This window comes from Microcebus murinus, chromosome 15, assembly GCF_040939455.1.
Source record: "Microcebus murinus isolate Inina chromosome 15, M.murinus_Inina_mat1.0, whole genome shotgun sequence".
NCBI classification, from domain to species: Eukaryota; Metazoa; Chordata; class Mammalia; order Primates; family Cheirogaleidae; genus Microcebus; species Microcebus murinus.
This window is the reverse complement of record NC_134118.1, coordinates 61,739,908-61,757,387: the sequence shown is the minus strand read 5'-3', so window position 1 is coordinate 61,757,387 and position 17,480 is coordinate 61,739,908.

Here is a 17,480-nt window from a genome sequence, read left to right as displayed (position 1 = left end):
TTTTTTTCTTTCAGCACTTTGAAATCTCATTCTCTTCTGACCTGTAAGGAAGGTTTCTGCTAAGATGGTCACCGTTAGTCTGATTGGGTTTCTTTTATAGGTGACTGTTAGAGTGGAAAGCCTGGTAGATGCTCATGGCATGGATGGAGAAAGATTTCTCATGCAGAAATTAAGATATATAAAAGTAAAAAGTTTATTTTATCCTTCAGAGGAGAGAGAGAAGAGAGATGGTGTGACAACCCAAAGAAAGAGAAGAAGGTGCCAGCAGCAAGGCCAAGAGGCTTGCTGCTTTTATGGGACAAAGAGAAAAATAGTAATTGTTGTGAATTGACATATGTGCTCCTTCTGTTCTTCTTAACTACAAGCAGATAATGGAATCTGCTGTGCGACACTGCTGCATCCATTCCTTTGCTTTAGTGATAAAGTGACCTTGCCCTCAAGATATGATTTTGGGCTGGGTTTGATGTCTGGAATTTGTCCCCCATGCTGTCATCCAGGAATTTCTCACGAACTACTCCAGGCTATAGAAATGGAAACTAGAAGGTGGTTTGAGTCAATAGGTCTAGCAACTGTAAAAAAAATTTACATTTCCTTTGTGCCTGCTGGGCTCCTTTGAGATGTTGTGAAATCAGAGCTCTGCAGGGCACCTGTTAGCTAGGTGAACAGGGAGGGAGAGAGCAGAGAGACAGCAGAGAGACAGCAGAAAGCTGATTTATTTCCACCACAAGATCCATTATCCTTTCAGTGACTAGACTCTTTTCTCTTGCTAATTTTAAAACTCTTTCTTTCACTTCAACTGTAGTTATTCTGATTATAACATGCTGTGATCAAGCCCTTTTTGCAATGTATTTTCCTGTATCTGAATATCTAACTCTTTTGCTATTCCTGGGGAATTTTCTTCAATTATTTCCTTAAATAGAGTTTATAACCTTTTTTATCTTTCTTTCCCCTTGGGAATACCAATAATTCATAGGTTAAGTGGCTTTATATAGTCCTAGATATCTGAAAGGCTTTGCTCATTTTTAAAATTTTTCCCCCCTTATTTGTCTGACTGGATTATTTCAAAAGACCTGTCCTCAAGTTCTGAGGTTGTTTCTTCTGCCTGGTCTAGTGAATTTTTGAAGCTTTCATCCTGAATGTGTTTTCTATTTCCTTCAATGAATTTTTCAGCTCCAGATTTTTTTTTTTAAATATCTATCTCTGGCAAATTTCTCATTCATATCCTAAATTGATTTTTTGATTTCTTAGTATTGGTTTTCAGATTTCTCTTGCATCTCATTGAGCTTCTATAGAATCAATATTTGGAATTCTTTACTTGGTATAACAAGGAATTCTTTTTGACTGCAATTCATTGCTGGACCGTTGTGGTCCTTGGGAGTGTCATATTTCCTTTCTTTTTCATGTTTCTTTTGTCCTTCCATTGATATATGCACACTGATGTAGCAGTTACTTGTTCTAAGTTTTTAAAATTGCTTTTGAAGAGAATTTTTTTCCTGAAGATGAATCTATATAGTTGGTACAACTATACAGTACAACACTTGGCTTTGATTTGGGGTGTCTGAAGTAGTGTGGTCTTTGTATGATTTGTTTGGCAGTATACAGGGCCAGTGGTATTTGTGACTTCCTTGGTGGCTCTGGAAATAGTTATTACTTGAGGCTGTGGTGAAGTTTTGCTCAGAACTTGAACACCATCCAAGCCAGTCTTTGGGCCCCAGTGTTAGAAGCAGTAGGCTGAGTATGCCTGATTGTAGCTCCCAGAGAAGCTTATGCTGGCAGTGGTGTGAGTGTGTCCTGGAGGGCCCTTGTGCCCTCAGGCAGCTTGCTTAAATGCTAGCAGTTGGAGCAGAGGGCCTGGTGGGGAGCTGGTTCTCAAGCCTCTGAGCAGCTGGTGTAATGTGGAAGGTGGCAGCCGTGGTGGTGGAGCCACCCACTAGGACCCATGTGGTCTCCATAGTTGTTGCTGGAAGGTGCAATGGAGTGGGCAGGTTAGTCCACAGTCCACAGATGTCTATCACAGCAGAGTGGGTACAGTCTAAAGTATGCTTACAAGACCTTTATTCCCCTCTGTTCCTTCCCAGCTAAGTGGTAGCTGACTGTCTGTCATCTTGATCTTGGCCCAAGGGCAGGGTGTGGGCCTGCAACGAGGAGGGCAGGGCCCTTTTCAGGCAAGCAGCATGGGCAAGAAACTGTGGAAAATGTTGTCTACTCATGTCTCAGTCTCAAGAGCAGCCCCAGCTGGGCAGTGGGGACCTTTCCAAGTGTGCATGGGAATGCCTGGGCTCCTGTATCCCCTCTTGGAGTCATGCAGTGGCTGCGGTCACACCCACCCATGATTTCCCAGTATCTAGGCTCTCAGAATGGTGCCAGGCTCAAGCTGCTCTAGGCTTGAGATGGCTGTGAGATTCTGTGTGGGTTCCCTTTATATACCAATGTCTCTGTGCAGCTCCGTATGGTAGGCCTGAGACCTGCATGGCTTAGAGATATCTCTTGGGTCCAAGATCATCTCAGAGAGTGGAGCCCTCTCCACTCTCTGGGGGCTTCTTCTTTATTGTTATGCAACATCTAGGAGCTTCTCCTGGCCATTAGCCAGTCTACTGCTGGGCAAGTTGCCCTTACGCACCTACTTTTGGTGCTTCCCGTTGCTTTTTTGGTGAATCCTAGTGTTCTTTCCTAGGTGATCTGTTTGAAATGTGGGACTCTACTCATTATTCTGATTCCTCTCTATGGATCTAGTATCTAGTTGGCTATCTTGATCCTATCCAAAAAGATAGTTTTAAAGTACACATTGATAACCTTGTATAATGCAGAGATCAAAGTATGATCAAGGTATGACATGAACATGGCTAAGAATTAGAAAATTTAGATGAAATTAATGAATTCCTGGAGTTATATCGTTACAGGATTAAATTGTTACAGGAGTAGATTATTACAGGATTAAATAAAAAACTTGAATGAGACAAACATCAGCAAAGAAATTTAAAGATTCATGCCCCCCAAAAGAGCTCAAACACCATATAGTTTTAAATGTGAGTTCTACCTAACTTTCAAAGAACAGGTAATCTCTGTCTAGTATAAGAGAAATCTTCCAAACTCAATTAAATCTAATAATGTGTTAAAATACATAATGATTAAATATATTTTCCCTAAATAATAAAATAATATTTTAAAATCAGACATTCTATTAAAGTAATGATTATACCCACTAGAAAAGCCATAGTTATATAGTTTTTAAAAACAAGCTAAATGTCTCGGCCCGCGGGACCTTCTGTTACTCGCGGGGGCGAGGGGGACCGTGCCTGAAAGAGATGGGCGAGAGAAAGAAACGAGACCAAGCAAATGGTTGTCAAGGTCTGCTTTACTTAGATTCTTAGTAGGTTTTATAAGCATACAGAAACAAGGAAGTAGAAACAAAAAAATAGAGTGGCGACGATGAGGCTTGGGTCTGGGTTAATCAGCCCCAATCAGCGTCTTATCAGTATCTTGTTTTTGACTGGTTACTCATCTCCAACCTGGCAGGTGGTGGGGAACAATTGCAGTCAGCACACCCTGGAGCATGCCGTGGTCAACACGTCATGGACTGCATTCTTCTCGGAGCTATAGCTGGAATTTTCCAGGGCGAAGTCTGTGCGTAGGATGAGTCATAGGGGAGTTGAGGGTCTTTGAGGGTCCTTGCCTCTAACATCTCCCCCTCTCTTTATTAATATGAGGGAGGTTTATATAAGTTGGTGGAGAGCCTGTCTTAGGCTACGCGATGTGCTTCCGCGACCAGCACCCCAAATATAAGATCTGGCGATTAATGTGAAGGTGAGGCCTCTGTCTTAGGCTATGTAGGTGGCATCCAGCTCTGGCACTTCTGATTATGAAGTGTGCCCCCGGGCACGGACCTACAATGTTCCTGTCATGGAGTTACCTCACTGCTGGTGGGGTGTGCACCTGGTACACGGCATCGCGATAATCCCGTCATGGGCGTCTCCACAGCCTTTGGAACCAACTGCGTTCCATGTCTGAGGCAAGGTCTGAGAAATTTAGACCTTCAGTGGGTGTATTGGGAGACTCTCCACGGAGGTCTTTTCTGGAGCCTCTTTGTTCTACCCGTTGGTAAAACACGGAGACCGATTTTTGTGTGGCTGCATCTACCTGTGACTTGACAAAATTAGTTAGTTTTTTGAATGCCCAAGGCCCAAAGGTGAGGAGCAACAGAAAGCTTACAAGCGGCCCTAAGACACTGGGAAGCAATGTGGATAGCCAGGGGGATGTAGAAAACCAATTTTGATACCATGCTTCACTCTGTTCTCTCTGTTTTTTTCTATCTTCTAGGCTTTGTCTAACTCTTTCAATGCTATCTTCTACCAGGCCTGTTTTGTCTGCGTAGAAGCAACATTCTTCTTTAAGTGCTGCATACAAACCTCTCTCTTGGAGGAACACTAAGTCTAGGCCCCTTCTATTTTGCAACACTACCTCAGAAAGCGAAGCAAGAGACTCTTTAAGATACTTTAGGCCCTGCTGTAGCTCTCGGAGATCATTATCAATGGCAGCAGAGAGCTGCAGGTATTGCTGGTTGGAGGTGACCAGAGAGGCTATGCCTGTCCCAGCCCCTGTGGCACCAAGGCCTAGGACAACTGCAAGTGTTATGGCCGAGATGGGCTCCCTCTTTTTCCGGGGCATTGTGGTGCCGCACTCCCAAAATCTGAGCAATTCATCAGCAGGATGTACAGTGAGTCTGGGAAAGAGCATGACTAATACACAATACTCTCTATGCTCAAGAAACGTTGCAGAGACTACATACGGGGTAAGGCCGGCCGGAGGAACAAGCAAAATAAGAGGTGTTAGATGCCTGAATATACTGAAAGGTGGAGTCGACAGTAATTGACTGATTACATATTTTCTCTAAGGGTGCGGGGGGAAGCATTCTTGGGCTAAGAAGGCAAAGACCTAGGCCTGTGACTTGGCTGAGCGTCAGGCAATCATGGGTCTCTAGGCCCCATCTGAGTTTGCTGGTGTCGTTAGTAAATAATGGCTGCCCAAATGTAGCGACGCCTTCATAAAAGGGAGGCCGGGGGGAGTAGCATACCCAACACTCCTGATATTCTGAATTGTTGGCCTCTCGGATGGTCCTGACAGAGGCGTTGACTAAAGTGAGAATTAGTTCTGCAGAGGAGGGGGGGCCCTCGGGCAGGGTAGGTTGGTATAGGGAGGTGCTAAACGGAAAAGGGGATACAGCTGGGGAGGAGGGTAGGCCCCTGGAGGGACCGTGAGGTCGAGGTGGGTGTAGGTCGTGGTTAGGACCTATTGCGACCGTAGGACCTCTGGGGAGGCTTTTAATTAATTTGATTTTAAATGTGAGACCAATGTTTTTTCTAGATGTGTAAAGTCTAAGTCCCCACTCAAATCCCCTGGACTGATCCCAGGAAACCTTTTTTCCAGCTTTGGTGAATGAAATCAACAGGGGGTTGCACTACTGATTTTTACACTGAGGGTCAGTGGGGTGTTGTGGGGCGTAAGGGGATGAAGGAGCTCGACGAGGAAACTGCTTTTTGACGGTGATATAATCCCAGGAAGAGGAGGGATTCCAGTAGGCATCACCGGTGGTCTCACAGCCCCAGGAGGCACAGAAGAAGTCAGGGGCGTAGCCACACTGGTAGTTGTTGGTGCGAGGCCGATGGGCCCTTGGGCAAACATAAAAGTCTATATACCTTGTTGTGGAGCGTCCGGCTCCCGAGGAACAAAGGCCTGGGGAGGAGGCAGCTGTCGGAGGAGCTGGCTGAGGGGCGAAAAGCGCGGGAAGGCCCCACGCAGGGTCTTTAGCCCCAAGAGCTAACACGCATAGGTCAATTTCTAATGGATCCCATGGTATAACGGCGGAGAGACATGAGGAGGAATTAACAACGTCTCCTGCCTCATTAATTACCTGCCATGTATAGTTGTAGGTCTGATGGATGTTGGTTGTGATGGTGCTCTTGATCACGACTAGAATCAGGCATAGGAGAGGCAGCGCCTTTTCTCGGGGAGTCATTGTATTTCTGGAAGAGAACAGAATTAAGAATTCTTCTCAGGGGATTCCCTGGGTGGGTTATATAACTTAATCGCTCTCTCTGGTAGCCATCTGGCGTTTCCTGCCTGGGTATCATAGATGCAGGCATGTCCTTTTCCCCATATGAGGACAGGGTCAGGCCCCAGCCATTTGCCTGTAAGCGGCTCTTTCCATAAGGCCTGTGCATAAGTATCCGTGGTGGATGGGTGCCAAAGGCGGTCGGCAGCCATTTTACCGGCAGTGTCAAAGCTGAGAAAATTTAAAATGAACAGGGCATGATTAAGCAGGGTTTTGGAATTACCTGTTAAAGGGTACAAAATTCCTCCTCCCGATTGTAGTTTGGAGAGCATATTTTTTAACGTCTGATGAGCTCTCTCTACAATACCTTGGCCCTGAGGGTTGTAAGGAATGCTTGTAACATGTCTAATGCCTAACTGAGCACAAAAACTTTTGAAATTGGAGCTGATATATCCCGGGCCATTGTCAGTCTTAATAACTTTAGGCTGAGGGAGGGAGGTGAGACAGGCTATAATATGACTAATAACGTGGCGGGTGGCTTTGCCTGTTTGTAGGGAAGCAAAGATAAATCCACTGCAAGTATCTATAGAGACATGTACATATTTAAGCTTTCCGAAAGGGGGGTAATGAGTGACATCTATCTGCCAGAGCTCTCCAGGGATCAGGCAGCGAGGGTTGACTCCTAGGTGTGGCTCAGGGAGAAGGGTAAAACAAGCCCTGCATTGGCGGACGATTTCTCTGGCCTGTTCTCTAGTAATGGAGAATTTAAGCCTGAGGGTATGGGCGTTGAGATGGTGTAAATCATGAGCCTGGCGTGCAGCGCAGACAGAATCAACAGTGATATTGTGAACAGCGCCTGCAACGCGAGTTGCCTGATCAACAAGATTATTTCCAGCTACTAGAGGCCCAGGAAGGCCAGTGTGGGCGCGAATATGGCCTATGAAAAAGGGCACGGAATGGGAGTGAATGAGTCCTTGTAGTTGCTGGAACATTTGAGTAGTATTGTTGGAGGGCCGAATATGAGGCACAGTTTCTAAAGTGGCGACAGCATGAACAACATAAGAACTATCAGTATACAAGTTAAATGGTGACTGATCTACGTATTTGAAGACTGCGACTAAGGCTGCTAACTCAACCAGTTGAGCAGAGGAGAATCTGGTGGGAAAACTGTGGACCTGGCCATTAATGCTATAGGCCGCGGTGCCTGAGGAGGATCCATCGGTAAAGACTAAGACGGCTCCTGGAATGGGGGAGACTCTTGTTTTTTTGGGAAATATTACAGGTGTCCGATAGAGGAACTGAATTAGTTTATCAGGGGGATAATGATTATCTAGTTTGCCCTGGAAAGACGTACAGTTAACTGCCCAGTCATTATCATTCTGTATTAGCCACCGAATTTGAGAAGCATTGTAAGGGAGTATTATGACATCTGGATCCTTTCTAAAGAGCTTAAGGGAGTTTTCTCGCCCCAAGCGAATAATTTTAGCTACTAAGTAAGGGTAGGTGGGAAGGACTTTAGGGGAGGAAGCCGATAGGTGAACCCAAAAAAGAGGCTTGCCCTGCCAAAAGAGTCCCGTGGGCGAAAAGGGGGTGGGGAGGACAATGAAGTACAAGGGGGAATCTGGGGAGAAGTAGCCAATGGCCTGGGCATTTATGGCCTGCTCGACCAAATTAAGCGCTTGCTGCCCTTCTTTAGTTAGGGAGCGGGGAGAGGTTGGATCAGTATCTCCCTGCAGGATGTCAAATAGGGGTTTTAACTGTCCTGTGGTGAGTTTTAAATATGGGCGAAGCCAATTAATGTCGCCTAGAAGACGCTGAAAATCATTAAGGCATTGAAGAGAGTCTTTTCTGATCTGTACTTTTTGGGAGAGGACCTTATTGGGGAATAATTCAAAACCTAGGAACAGGTGAGGGGGACAGACCTGAATCTTTTCGGGGGACAAGCGGAGGCCTCCAGCTTGTAAGGCCGAGACAACCTGCATAGTAACTTGATGTAAGGTTGCCTCGTCGGCTCCAGCAAAAAGAATGTCATCCATATAATGAATTATATATATTTGAGGGTGTTGAATTCTAAAAGAATCAATTGTCTGAGCTACATATTTTTGGCAAAGGGTAGGGCTGTTGGCCATGCCTTGAGGCAATATTCCCCACTGGAAACGCGGGGAGGGTCCTATACAATTTACTACCGGAAGACTGAAGGCGAAGCGCTTACAGTCATCTGGGTGCAATGGTATGGAGAAAAAGCAGTCTTTCAGGTCAATGACTATCTTATAGTAGCCTCTGGGGATAGCTACGGGCGAAGGCAAACCAGGCTGGAGTGCCCCCATGGGAACCATTGTTTGATTAACAGCCCGCAAGTCTTGTAGCAGCCGCCACTTGCCAGTCCTTTTTTGAATGACAAAAATGGGGGTGTTCCATGGTGAAGTAGAGGGCTCTATGTGTCCGGCAGCTAATTGTTCCTGCACCAACGCTGTAGCTGCGGCTAGCTTGTTAGATGGGAGGAGCCACTGATCGATCCAGACAGGTGAGTCACTTTTCCAAGTGATTTTATCTGCCTGAAGTGCAAGGGGATCAATGGCCCTTACAAAAAATGTTCTTTGAACCCTAGTCCTGATCTGTCTGACTTAGGGGGGGTGGTCAGGGGTGCTCTTAGTCCCTGACCCTCCTTGCCTAAGCCCTGTCCTGGGAGGAATCCCTGTTTAAGCATTTGGCTGGCTACAACTTCATTGGGGCTGCACATAATGACATTCATTTGTGCAAGGATATCACGCCCCCATAAGTTAACAGGCAGGTTTGGGACTACAAAGGGTTGGGTGGTGCCTTTGTTTCCCTCAGGGTCTTCCCATGTTAAAATTTTTGAGCTCTGGAGAGTATTATTAGACTGTCCTATATCTTGTAAGTACGTAAGGGAAGGCTGCAGTGGCCATGATTGGGGCCAGGCGTCCTGGGCAATAACTGTGGAATCGGCGCCAGAATCAAGAAGGCCCTCAAAAAGTTTACCATCTAACTTTAACCGCAGGGTGGGTCGTTTTTTGGTGATAGCTTGGACCCAATAGAGATCAGAAGAGCCAGGGCAGGAAGCACCTCCGTTAGAGGCGATGGCTGAGAAGGATGTATTAAGGGGCAAGGGTAACACCTGAGCTAAGCGCTGTCCCTTAGAGACACACACAGGGCCGGTAAGCGTGCTGGCTAAGATGCTAATCTCCCCGGTAAAGTCACTATCTACTATGGAAGGGTGGACTATGAGCCCTGCAAGAGTAGAGGAGGCTCGGCCCAGAATAAAAAAGAACATGTTAGCCAGTGGGGGTCCAAATGAGCCAGTAGGCAAAATTTGAACACCATTTTCAGGTTTTAATATTGTGTCGGAGGAGGCACACAAGTCTACTCCTGCACTCCCTGTGGTCGCTCAGAGGAGTCTAGGGGCTGGGGATCCTCTTGTCGGCTGTTCCCCGAGGCCAACTGAAGTTGAATAGGACAAGGGGAAGGGCATGTTGATTTTTTAGGATTATCAGGGAGGGTCGGCCCTTCGGCCGCTCCTAAAGACGTTTTCGAAGCGGACCGTGACACGGGTCGGAGGCAGAATTCTGCTACTGAGAGCAGCTGCTTTTTATTGGGGTCTGAATCTGCCCCTTCAACAATATCTCTGATTAGTCCCCAGTACGAAAAAACAGATAAGGGACGGCATCTGGGCCTTGATTTAGAAGTAAATCGTTTAAATCTCTACCTACTTTTTGCCATTTGTGTGGGTGAATCTCAGGTCCACCAATAATAAACCAAGGACAAGCACGATCAATGAACACAAAAAACTTTACTAAGTCTTTTTTCTTAAATCTCTACCTACTTTTTGCCATTTGTGTGGGTGAATCTCAGGTCCACCAATAATAAACCAAGGACAAGGACGATCAATGAACACAAAAAACTTTACTAAGTCTTTTTTCTTAACTCTAATTCCTCTCTCTCTGAGTGAGGCCTTAAGATCCTTGATAAAAACGGCCTCTTTAGACAATGAATGGCCCATCTTGATGGGGTGACAATGTAAAAATTTACTCACCAGACCGTCGACTCTGTGAGCGGCAGAACGAGGGTCTCTGTAGTGTTTCCTTCGGCCGAAGAGCACTCCGTGGCGTCACCCGACAAAGGTCCGTACCTCGGGCCCCACATTGGGCGCCACTTGTCCCGGCCCGCGGGACCTTCTGTTACTCTCGGGGGTGAGGGGGACCGTGCCTGAAAGAGATGGGCGAGAGAAAGAAACGAGACCAAGCAAATGGTTGTCAAGGTCTGCTTTACTTAGATTCTTAGTAGGTTTTATAAGCATACAGAAACAAGGAAGTAGAAACAAAAAAATAGAGTGGCGACGATGAGGCTTGGGTCTGGGTTAATCAGCCCCAATCAGTGTCTTATCAGTATCCTGTTTTTGATTGGTTACTCATCTCCAACCTGGCAGGTGGTCGGGAACAATTGCAGTCAGCACACCCTGGAGCATCCCATGGTCAGCACGTCATGGACTGCATTCTTCTCGGAGCTATAGCTGGAATTTTCCAGGGTGAAGTCCGTGCGTAGGATGAGTCATAGGGGAGTTGAGGGTCTTTGAGGGTCCTTGCCTCTAACAGCAAAGAAAAAAAAATGTTCCCTATTACAGCAAATGTTTAACACATGATATTGGAAATCTTACTTACTTACTTACTATTAGAGATCTTACTCCAAAATAAAAAGAAAAAAAAGATATATAAGAGTCAGAAAAGTAACAGTCTTAGTTATTTGCAGTTGATAAGAGCTTTTAAATAGAAAACCCAACAAAAATCAATAGAGAAATTTAGTAGGGATAAAACTGAGCAAAGTTGTTTAATACAGGATAGGCATCTGAAATCAATAACATTCTCTAATACCAAACTTGAAAATATAATAAAAATAAGACATTATGCATAATAACATTTGTAAGATTACTCAGGAATTATTATGACAAAGAATCCAATCATTTCTATAGTGAGAGAGTGGAGCAAGGACTACGGTAAATTTAGATAATAGTTTTCCAAGGAATTATGTAAGCAACATTTAACTGAGTTTAGAATTAAAAAAAATTTTTTTTTCCTTAAACCAGTTTTGGATTATAATACTAGATTCTTCTCAATGTTTCCAACTTATATAAGTTAATGTATGAGTGAGTTACTCAGAGTACAGCGCAACTGTGAGTTTATAATAACAATGAATTGATGCCAAATTATCTGGACAGTGTGGTGGCTAAGCTCTAAAATGGTTTCCCCATGAACCCTCCCTCCTGTATTCGCACCTTTGTGAAATCGCCTTCTCCTGACCATGGGCTGGACCTAGTGTCTGTCTTCTAATGCATAGAATATGGTAAAAGTGATAGCGTGTCATTTCTGAGATGAGGTTACAAAGAATGAGGGCTTTTCATCTTGTTCTTTTTCTCTCTCATTTTCTTGCTGGCTTCTTTGGAGGGAAGTCGGCTGCTAAGCTGTGAGCTGCACTGTGGAGAGGCCCACGTGGCAAGGCAATGAAAGAGGCCAGTAGACAGTGAGCAACTGAATCCTGCCAATGGCCACCTGAGTGAACTCGCCAATGGATCCTCCCTCAGTTGAGCCTACAGATGAGACTGCAGCCCCTGCTGGCACCTCGATTGCAGCCTTGGGAGAGGCTTAAGGCAGAGACACTCAGCTAGGTCAGGCCTGGATTCCTGACTCACCAGAGACAATGTTTACTCTTTTAAGTTTCCAACTTTTGATGTAATTTGTTATGTAGCAATAGATAACTAATACAGACAATTGTCTAAGGCAAAATAGGCAATTGGCTCAAGAGGAAAATTGGTGATTATGCATTTAAAATGAAAACTGCAATTAACTTAGTCTGCTTTTGGGTCAAGCAAATAACAACAAAAAGAAACCAAAACATCTGGTCACCTTTCTATGACGGCCTTGGAATCATTGGGTCTACTTAATTAAAACTGAAAAAAATTATGTCATGCCTCTTCCATGAGGCATGAAAGAGACCATAGTATAGTTGTACTTAAAACTCATTTTAGCTTCTTCATTTCTTGTCTTTCTGCACGTGGATCTGGAAAGCAAATGTTTGAGTTTCCAGCCTTCTTTGCAGCTAACTGTGATCATGGGCACAGTTCTGGATGAGATGATGAAGGCAGAAGTTCCCAAGGTGAGTTTTTCTTTTCATATTAAAAGACAAATTCTCCAGGAAAAGGCTTTTACCTTCACCCCCTGCACATTCTTTCTGCTTTGACTGCGAAAGTGACACTTAGAAGGGCAAGGCATCTTGCCACCATGACCACTGAGGGGAAAGCCACCTGCTAAGGGTGGCAGGACAGGAAGCTGGAGGCGTCCTAGGGTCCTGAGGGCATTGCTGAGGTGAGGATTAGTCTTAGCTCCTTGTTAGTGAATCAAATAAGCCACTTCTCTTTTAAACCCACACGACAGGGTTTTTTTTGCTATTCACAGCAGAGTGTGCGCCTTACTGAAACCAGTGGAATAATTTTCGATTTTTGTATCAGCATTTTCTGGGAGAGGCATAACTTCCTTCAGATTACCCTAGTCAATAATTAGCGAAATGAGGAGGATTTCATGAATGTCCATCCTAGGTACTATTTTTGATTTAGCAGAAATTTAATGGAAAAAAAAAGCCATATAAAATTAGTCAAAGCGTACAAAAGACCTAAATAAATCTTCCTTTGGTGCCAATTGACTTGTGAAAGGTCCAGTGCATCTGGGCTGAATTGTACCTGATTCCAGTAAGTTTCAAACCCAGGCCAGGTATGTAATCACTCAAAAGCATCTTCTTTTATTATGGTGTTTAAGTCTGGAGATTCTTCTAGGGTTATTAAATGGAATTTCTGTGACAACCTGAAACCTGATGTTAGAACAAGACCAATCTAAGCAGTATAGTGAATCCAGCTATATTTTATCTCTTACTTTTGGTTCCTGAGAAATAGATGTAAGTTATAAATTCAGGGCACCGTTCAACACCCTCCAGGAACGAGTACATTAATGGTGTGAGAGGGTCCGATAAATCTTGCTGTTTTACTCAGGGTACTTTGTGGCTAGCATTAGAAACCAACTCTGGCTGGTTTCAACACAAAGGCATTTTGTTGAAAGGACCTTGGGTAACTCACAGAACTGTCAGAATAGCTGGAGAATCAAACATGGAAAATGGGCAGGAACCGTGGCAGGCATGGGATGGTGACCACAGGCAAACTTCCATGTGGGACAGCCTGGCAGGAGTATTTCTTGTGTCATGGAATGATGGAGGCCAGTGCTGTTCCCGGATAGCACAGCCAGCAGGAACCATGTCACCACCTCTGGTCTACTGCCCTGGAAAAAGAAAAGTATCGCCACTGCCCCTGGAACAGAATTCTCCTCTGAGAAGCTTCTTTGCTGAATTGCTGTGCATTAAAAGCTGTGGGCATCAGCGTCTGGCTGCCTGAATCTAGCAATAAAATTAATAAAATTTTAATGGGGTGAGAGGTAGACAAAAGTTAATACTATGTTCCAAATGCTTTCCAGTTTATTCCCCTATCTCTGGAATATTTTATTAAAAAATGGATGATGTTGGAAAGGGGAAAACAAAATAAGAAAAAAAAATCATGAGAAATAACTGGTTGATGGAATAACTAGATGGAATAATCAAAGAATGTCAAAGACTTTAGCGTGTTACATGTGTACAGCCAGAATCTAAAGTGTGGCTCCAGTACATACGTTGGAATGATCTGGCTCTGAATATGGTGCTAACACTGGAGAAAGAAAGAAGTCTGTGAACCTCCTCTTGTCTATCTCGGGAAGTTCAGCCAGATGAGTCGTTAAATATTCCCTAAGTATTGGGCATCCAGGCTTTATTTTTTAAAATGTACAATTAGAGTAAACAATTTAGAAACTGTGCTCACCTTATGCTAATGCCTTTGCATGGATACAGTTTAGTGGTTTTGCCAAATTACTTGTGCCTACCGTTTCACTTCCTCTAGACATTTCTCCTTCCTTTTAGTTAATTTTGATTTACTTCTTTTAGTTTCCATCACCTCATTTAACTCAGTGCTCATGGTGTTCTGAGTAATAACTTCAAGGTTGTAATTGTCAGCCGGGATTAATCCTGTTAGTGTTGGGGAGATACACGTGCTCTTACCAGAGGGGATGCTTGAAAAAGTTTGCATCATTCACGTGTAAGGCAAATTCACAAATGTTAAGAGTTGGAAACAATGAAAACCAAAAATTTGGTCGAAAGTCCTTTCTGTACAACTGAGGAAGACAGATGGTCTGGAAGATTTTCGGTGTCAGATCTGAACTCTAATCAGTCAAGGAGAGATGTTTTCAGAACTGGGTGGTCAAAATGGAATCCCAGGAATTTTGACTTGCATTCTTAAATAGGAGAGCCTGAAAAACAACACAAAGAAATTCTCACCCCTGAGCATTTTAATGCAAAATGATGAAATTCAGGGGAAAATTTGAAACAGGCAATTTCTGAAAATTATACACAATGAACTAACTGTGGTGTAATCATTATTTGTGTTAATGGTATTAAAGCATTTGGAGGGAATTTGGCCAGGATTCTTTTCTTTCCCAATTGAGCAGATTAGTTCCTATGGATATATGTTCCTGCAGCCCTCCTTCATTGCACTAATCACACATGTGATTTCTTTATTGTCTGCTCTCCTCTAGTTTGTACGTTTCAGAGGGGAGGAGCTGGGTCTACCCTGTTCCCTCTTGCTCCCCTCACCCAGCACATATGTACCCAGCTCACAGTATCCACTATTTGTCCATCAGCTGGAAAATAAGAGCATGGAAGTCAATGAATTATATTAGGAAAATTTCATCCTGAAGATATTCACCAACAGTAAAAGGCAAAGGGGTAAAATATTCTAGGTAACTCAGTCTAAATTCTTGACTCTCCAAAGCTCTTGCTAGTTTTGTCTCAGTTCCAAGATTCTGTGTCTGGTTTGTGACTGTCCTCTGCAAATCCTTGGAAGGGACTAATCTATGTATACAACAGACTTTCCATAAATATTTATTATTTGGATGTTGCTCATTGTTGACTGATCTGGGGGTCTTGGCTGCAGTCTTTTCAGTAGGGTTTTGTATGAATCTAATGGACTATGGAATCTGGGGTTATCCTGAACAGATGTTAAGCCTAGTGTTGGTTATGACATAATTATATATTATATATTATATATATATATTTATTTATTTAAAATTGGGATCCCTAGACTGGGATCTAGAGAAGCTAGAGCTAACCCCCCAGTCTTTCTAAGTCTGGAAACTAGAGCAACCCCCCCCCCCTGTCTTTCTAAGCAGGAATATGAAGGCATTCTTTAAATACAGCATGCTTATTGAGCAATAAGAATTGTAACTTTTGGGCTGGGCATGGTGGCTCATGCCTGTAATCCTAGCACTCTGGGAGACCAAGGCAGGCGGATTGTTTGAGCTCAGAAATTGGAGGCCAGCCTGAGCAAGAGTGAGACCTTGTCTCTACTAAAAATAGAAAGAAATTAGCTGGACAACTAAAAATATATAGAAAAAAATTAGCCAGGCATGGTAGAACATGCCTGTAGTCCCAGCTACTCAGGAGGCTGAGGCAGAAGGATCGCTCGAGCCCAGAAGTTTGATGTTGCTGTAAGCTAGGCTGACGCCACGGCACTCTAGCCTGGGCAACGGAGTGAGACTCTGTCTCAAAAAAAAAAAAAAACCAAAAAAAAAAAAAAACCAACAAAACTGTAACTTTTGTATATTGCCTATAAAGTTCAACTGAGAGATTATTACCACTGATCTACAAATATTTTTAAAGTATCATATAACAACATTATTATTATTATTTCTCACTATGCCATTATTTTTCTAGGTTCCAGGTTTCTATGTTTACTCTGTTGTTTGAAATATTTTTCTTACCATTCTTCTCTTCACCTCAACTCTTCCCTCCTATCCACAAAAACACAACAAGAGTTGAGTTCCTCTGCTGTAGGCTCCTCTCTGTTTATTTCTTCATCACATGCTTTGCACACATGCATTGCCGTCTGTTTGATTTCCTACTTCCTCTCCTAGACATGCATAAGCCATTCGAAGGCAAGTATTGCACCTGTCCTGTGTTCCCAGGGCACACTTGGCTATGCGACCTGCAACTTGACCTGTAAACTCGGCCACTTTTCCATCCCGGCTTCTGTTTCAACTGTCTGTCTTGCAGTCACCTCCCTTTTTATCCCAAAGTGTGTGAGTCACTGGCCTTCTGATTATTCTTTCCATGTAGGTGTCAAGCTATCAGAGAGAGGCCTTTTCCACCCAGCTTAATGGGAGTAGGCTTGGCCAACAGTACCCCATGGTATTTTTAATCAGAATATGCTGTTTGCATCCTTCATCAGACTATGAAGGGTAATTGTATTTGTTTGTTTTACTTCTTTTCTTTATCTGTTGTAGCTTCCTGCTGTCTGCATTGTAAGCCCTCCAAGGCAGAGTGGATGATGTGCTTGCTTTATTTGCTGCTGTGTCCCTACTTTTCCTCATGATGCTTGAAGTACATATTGGTGGAATAACTTAATAGGCATGTATACAGGCATATCTTGTTTTATTGCACTTTGCAGATATTGTGTTTTTTACAAATTGAAAGTTTTGGTTGAACCCTACATTGAGCAAGTCTATTGTGCCATTTTTCCAAAAGCATGTGCTCACTTAGTATCTCTGTGTCACATTTTGGTAATTCTTGTAATATTTCAAATATTTTCATTATGACTATATCTGTTATGGTGATCAGGGAACTTTGATGTTACTACTGTAATTGTTTTGGGGCACCACAAACCATGCCCATGTAAGACTGTGAATTGAATTAACTACTTCGGTACGGCTCTCACCAGCCGCGAAACCTTGCCCACAGCCGGCACTCACAGTCCCCACGATAGTTTGTGCTGTGCATTGACGACGCATCCGTTTTGCTCTTGTGTAATGAGGAAAGCTTGGAAGCACTGAAAGCTTGTTTTACTTTACAGGCAGCTTTACTTGTAACGTAAATCAATCAGAATAGGTAACATATACATATATGTTTTCATTATGTTATTTAAAAATGTTTACAATTTTACTTTGATAAATGAAAAATTAGAAAGGTCATATCATGACTGTCAGTTAAAGTCGCTGTGTGCGTTCATCTGTGGCTATTGACTATAGTCGATGCTCGCACCGAAGTGGTTAATAAATGTTGTATGTGTTCTGACTGCTCCACCAACTGGCCATTTTCCTCTCTCTTCCTCTCCTCCAGGCCTCCCTATTCCCTGAGACACAACAATATTGAAATTGGGCCAATTAATAACAGTGGCCTCTAAGTGTTCAGGTGAAAGGAAGACTCACACATCTCTCACTTTATACCGAAGATAGAAATGATTAAGCTTAGTGAAGAAGGCATGTTGAAAGCCAAGATAGGCCAAAAGCTAAGCTTCTTG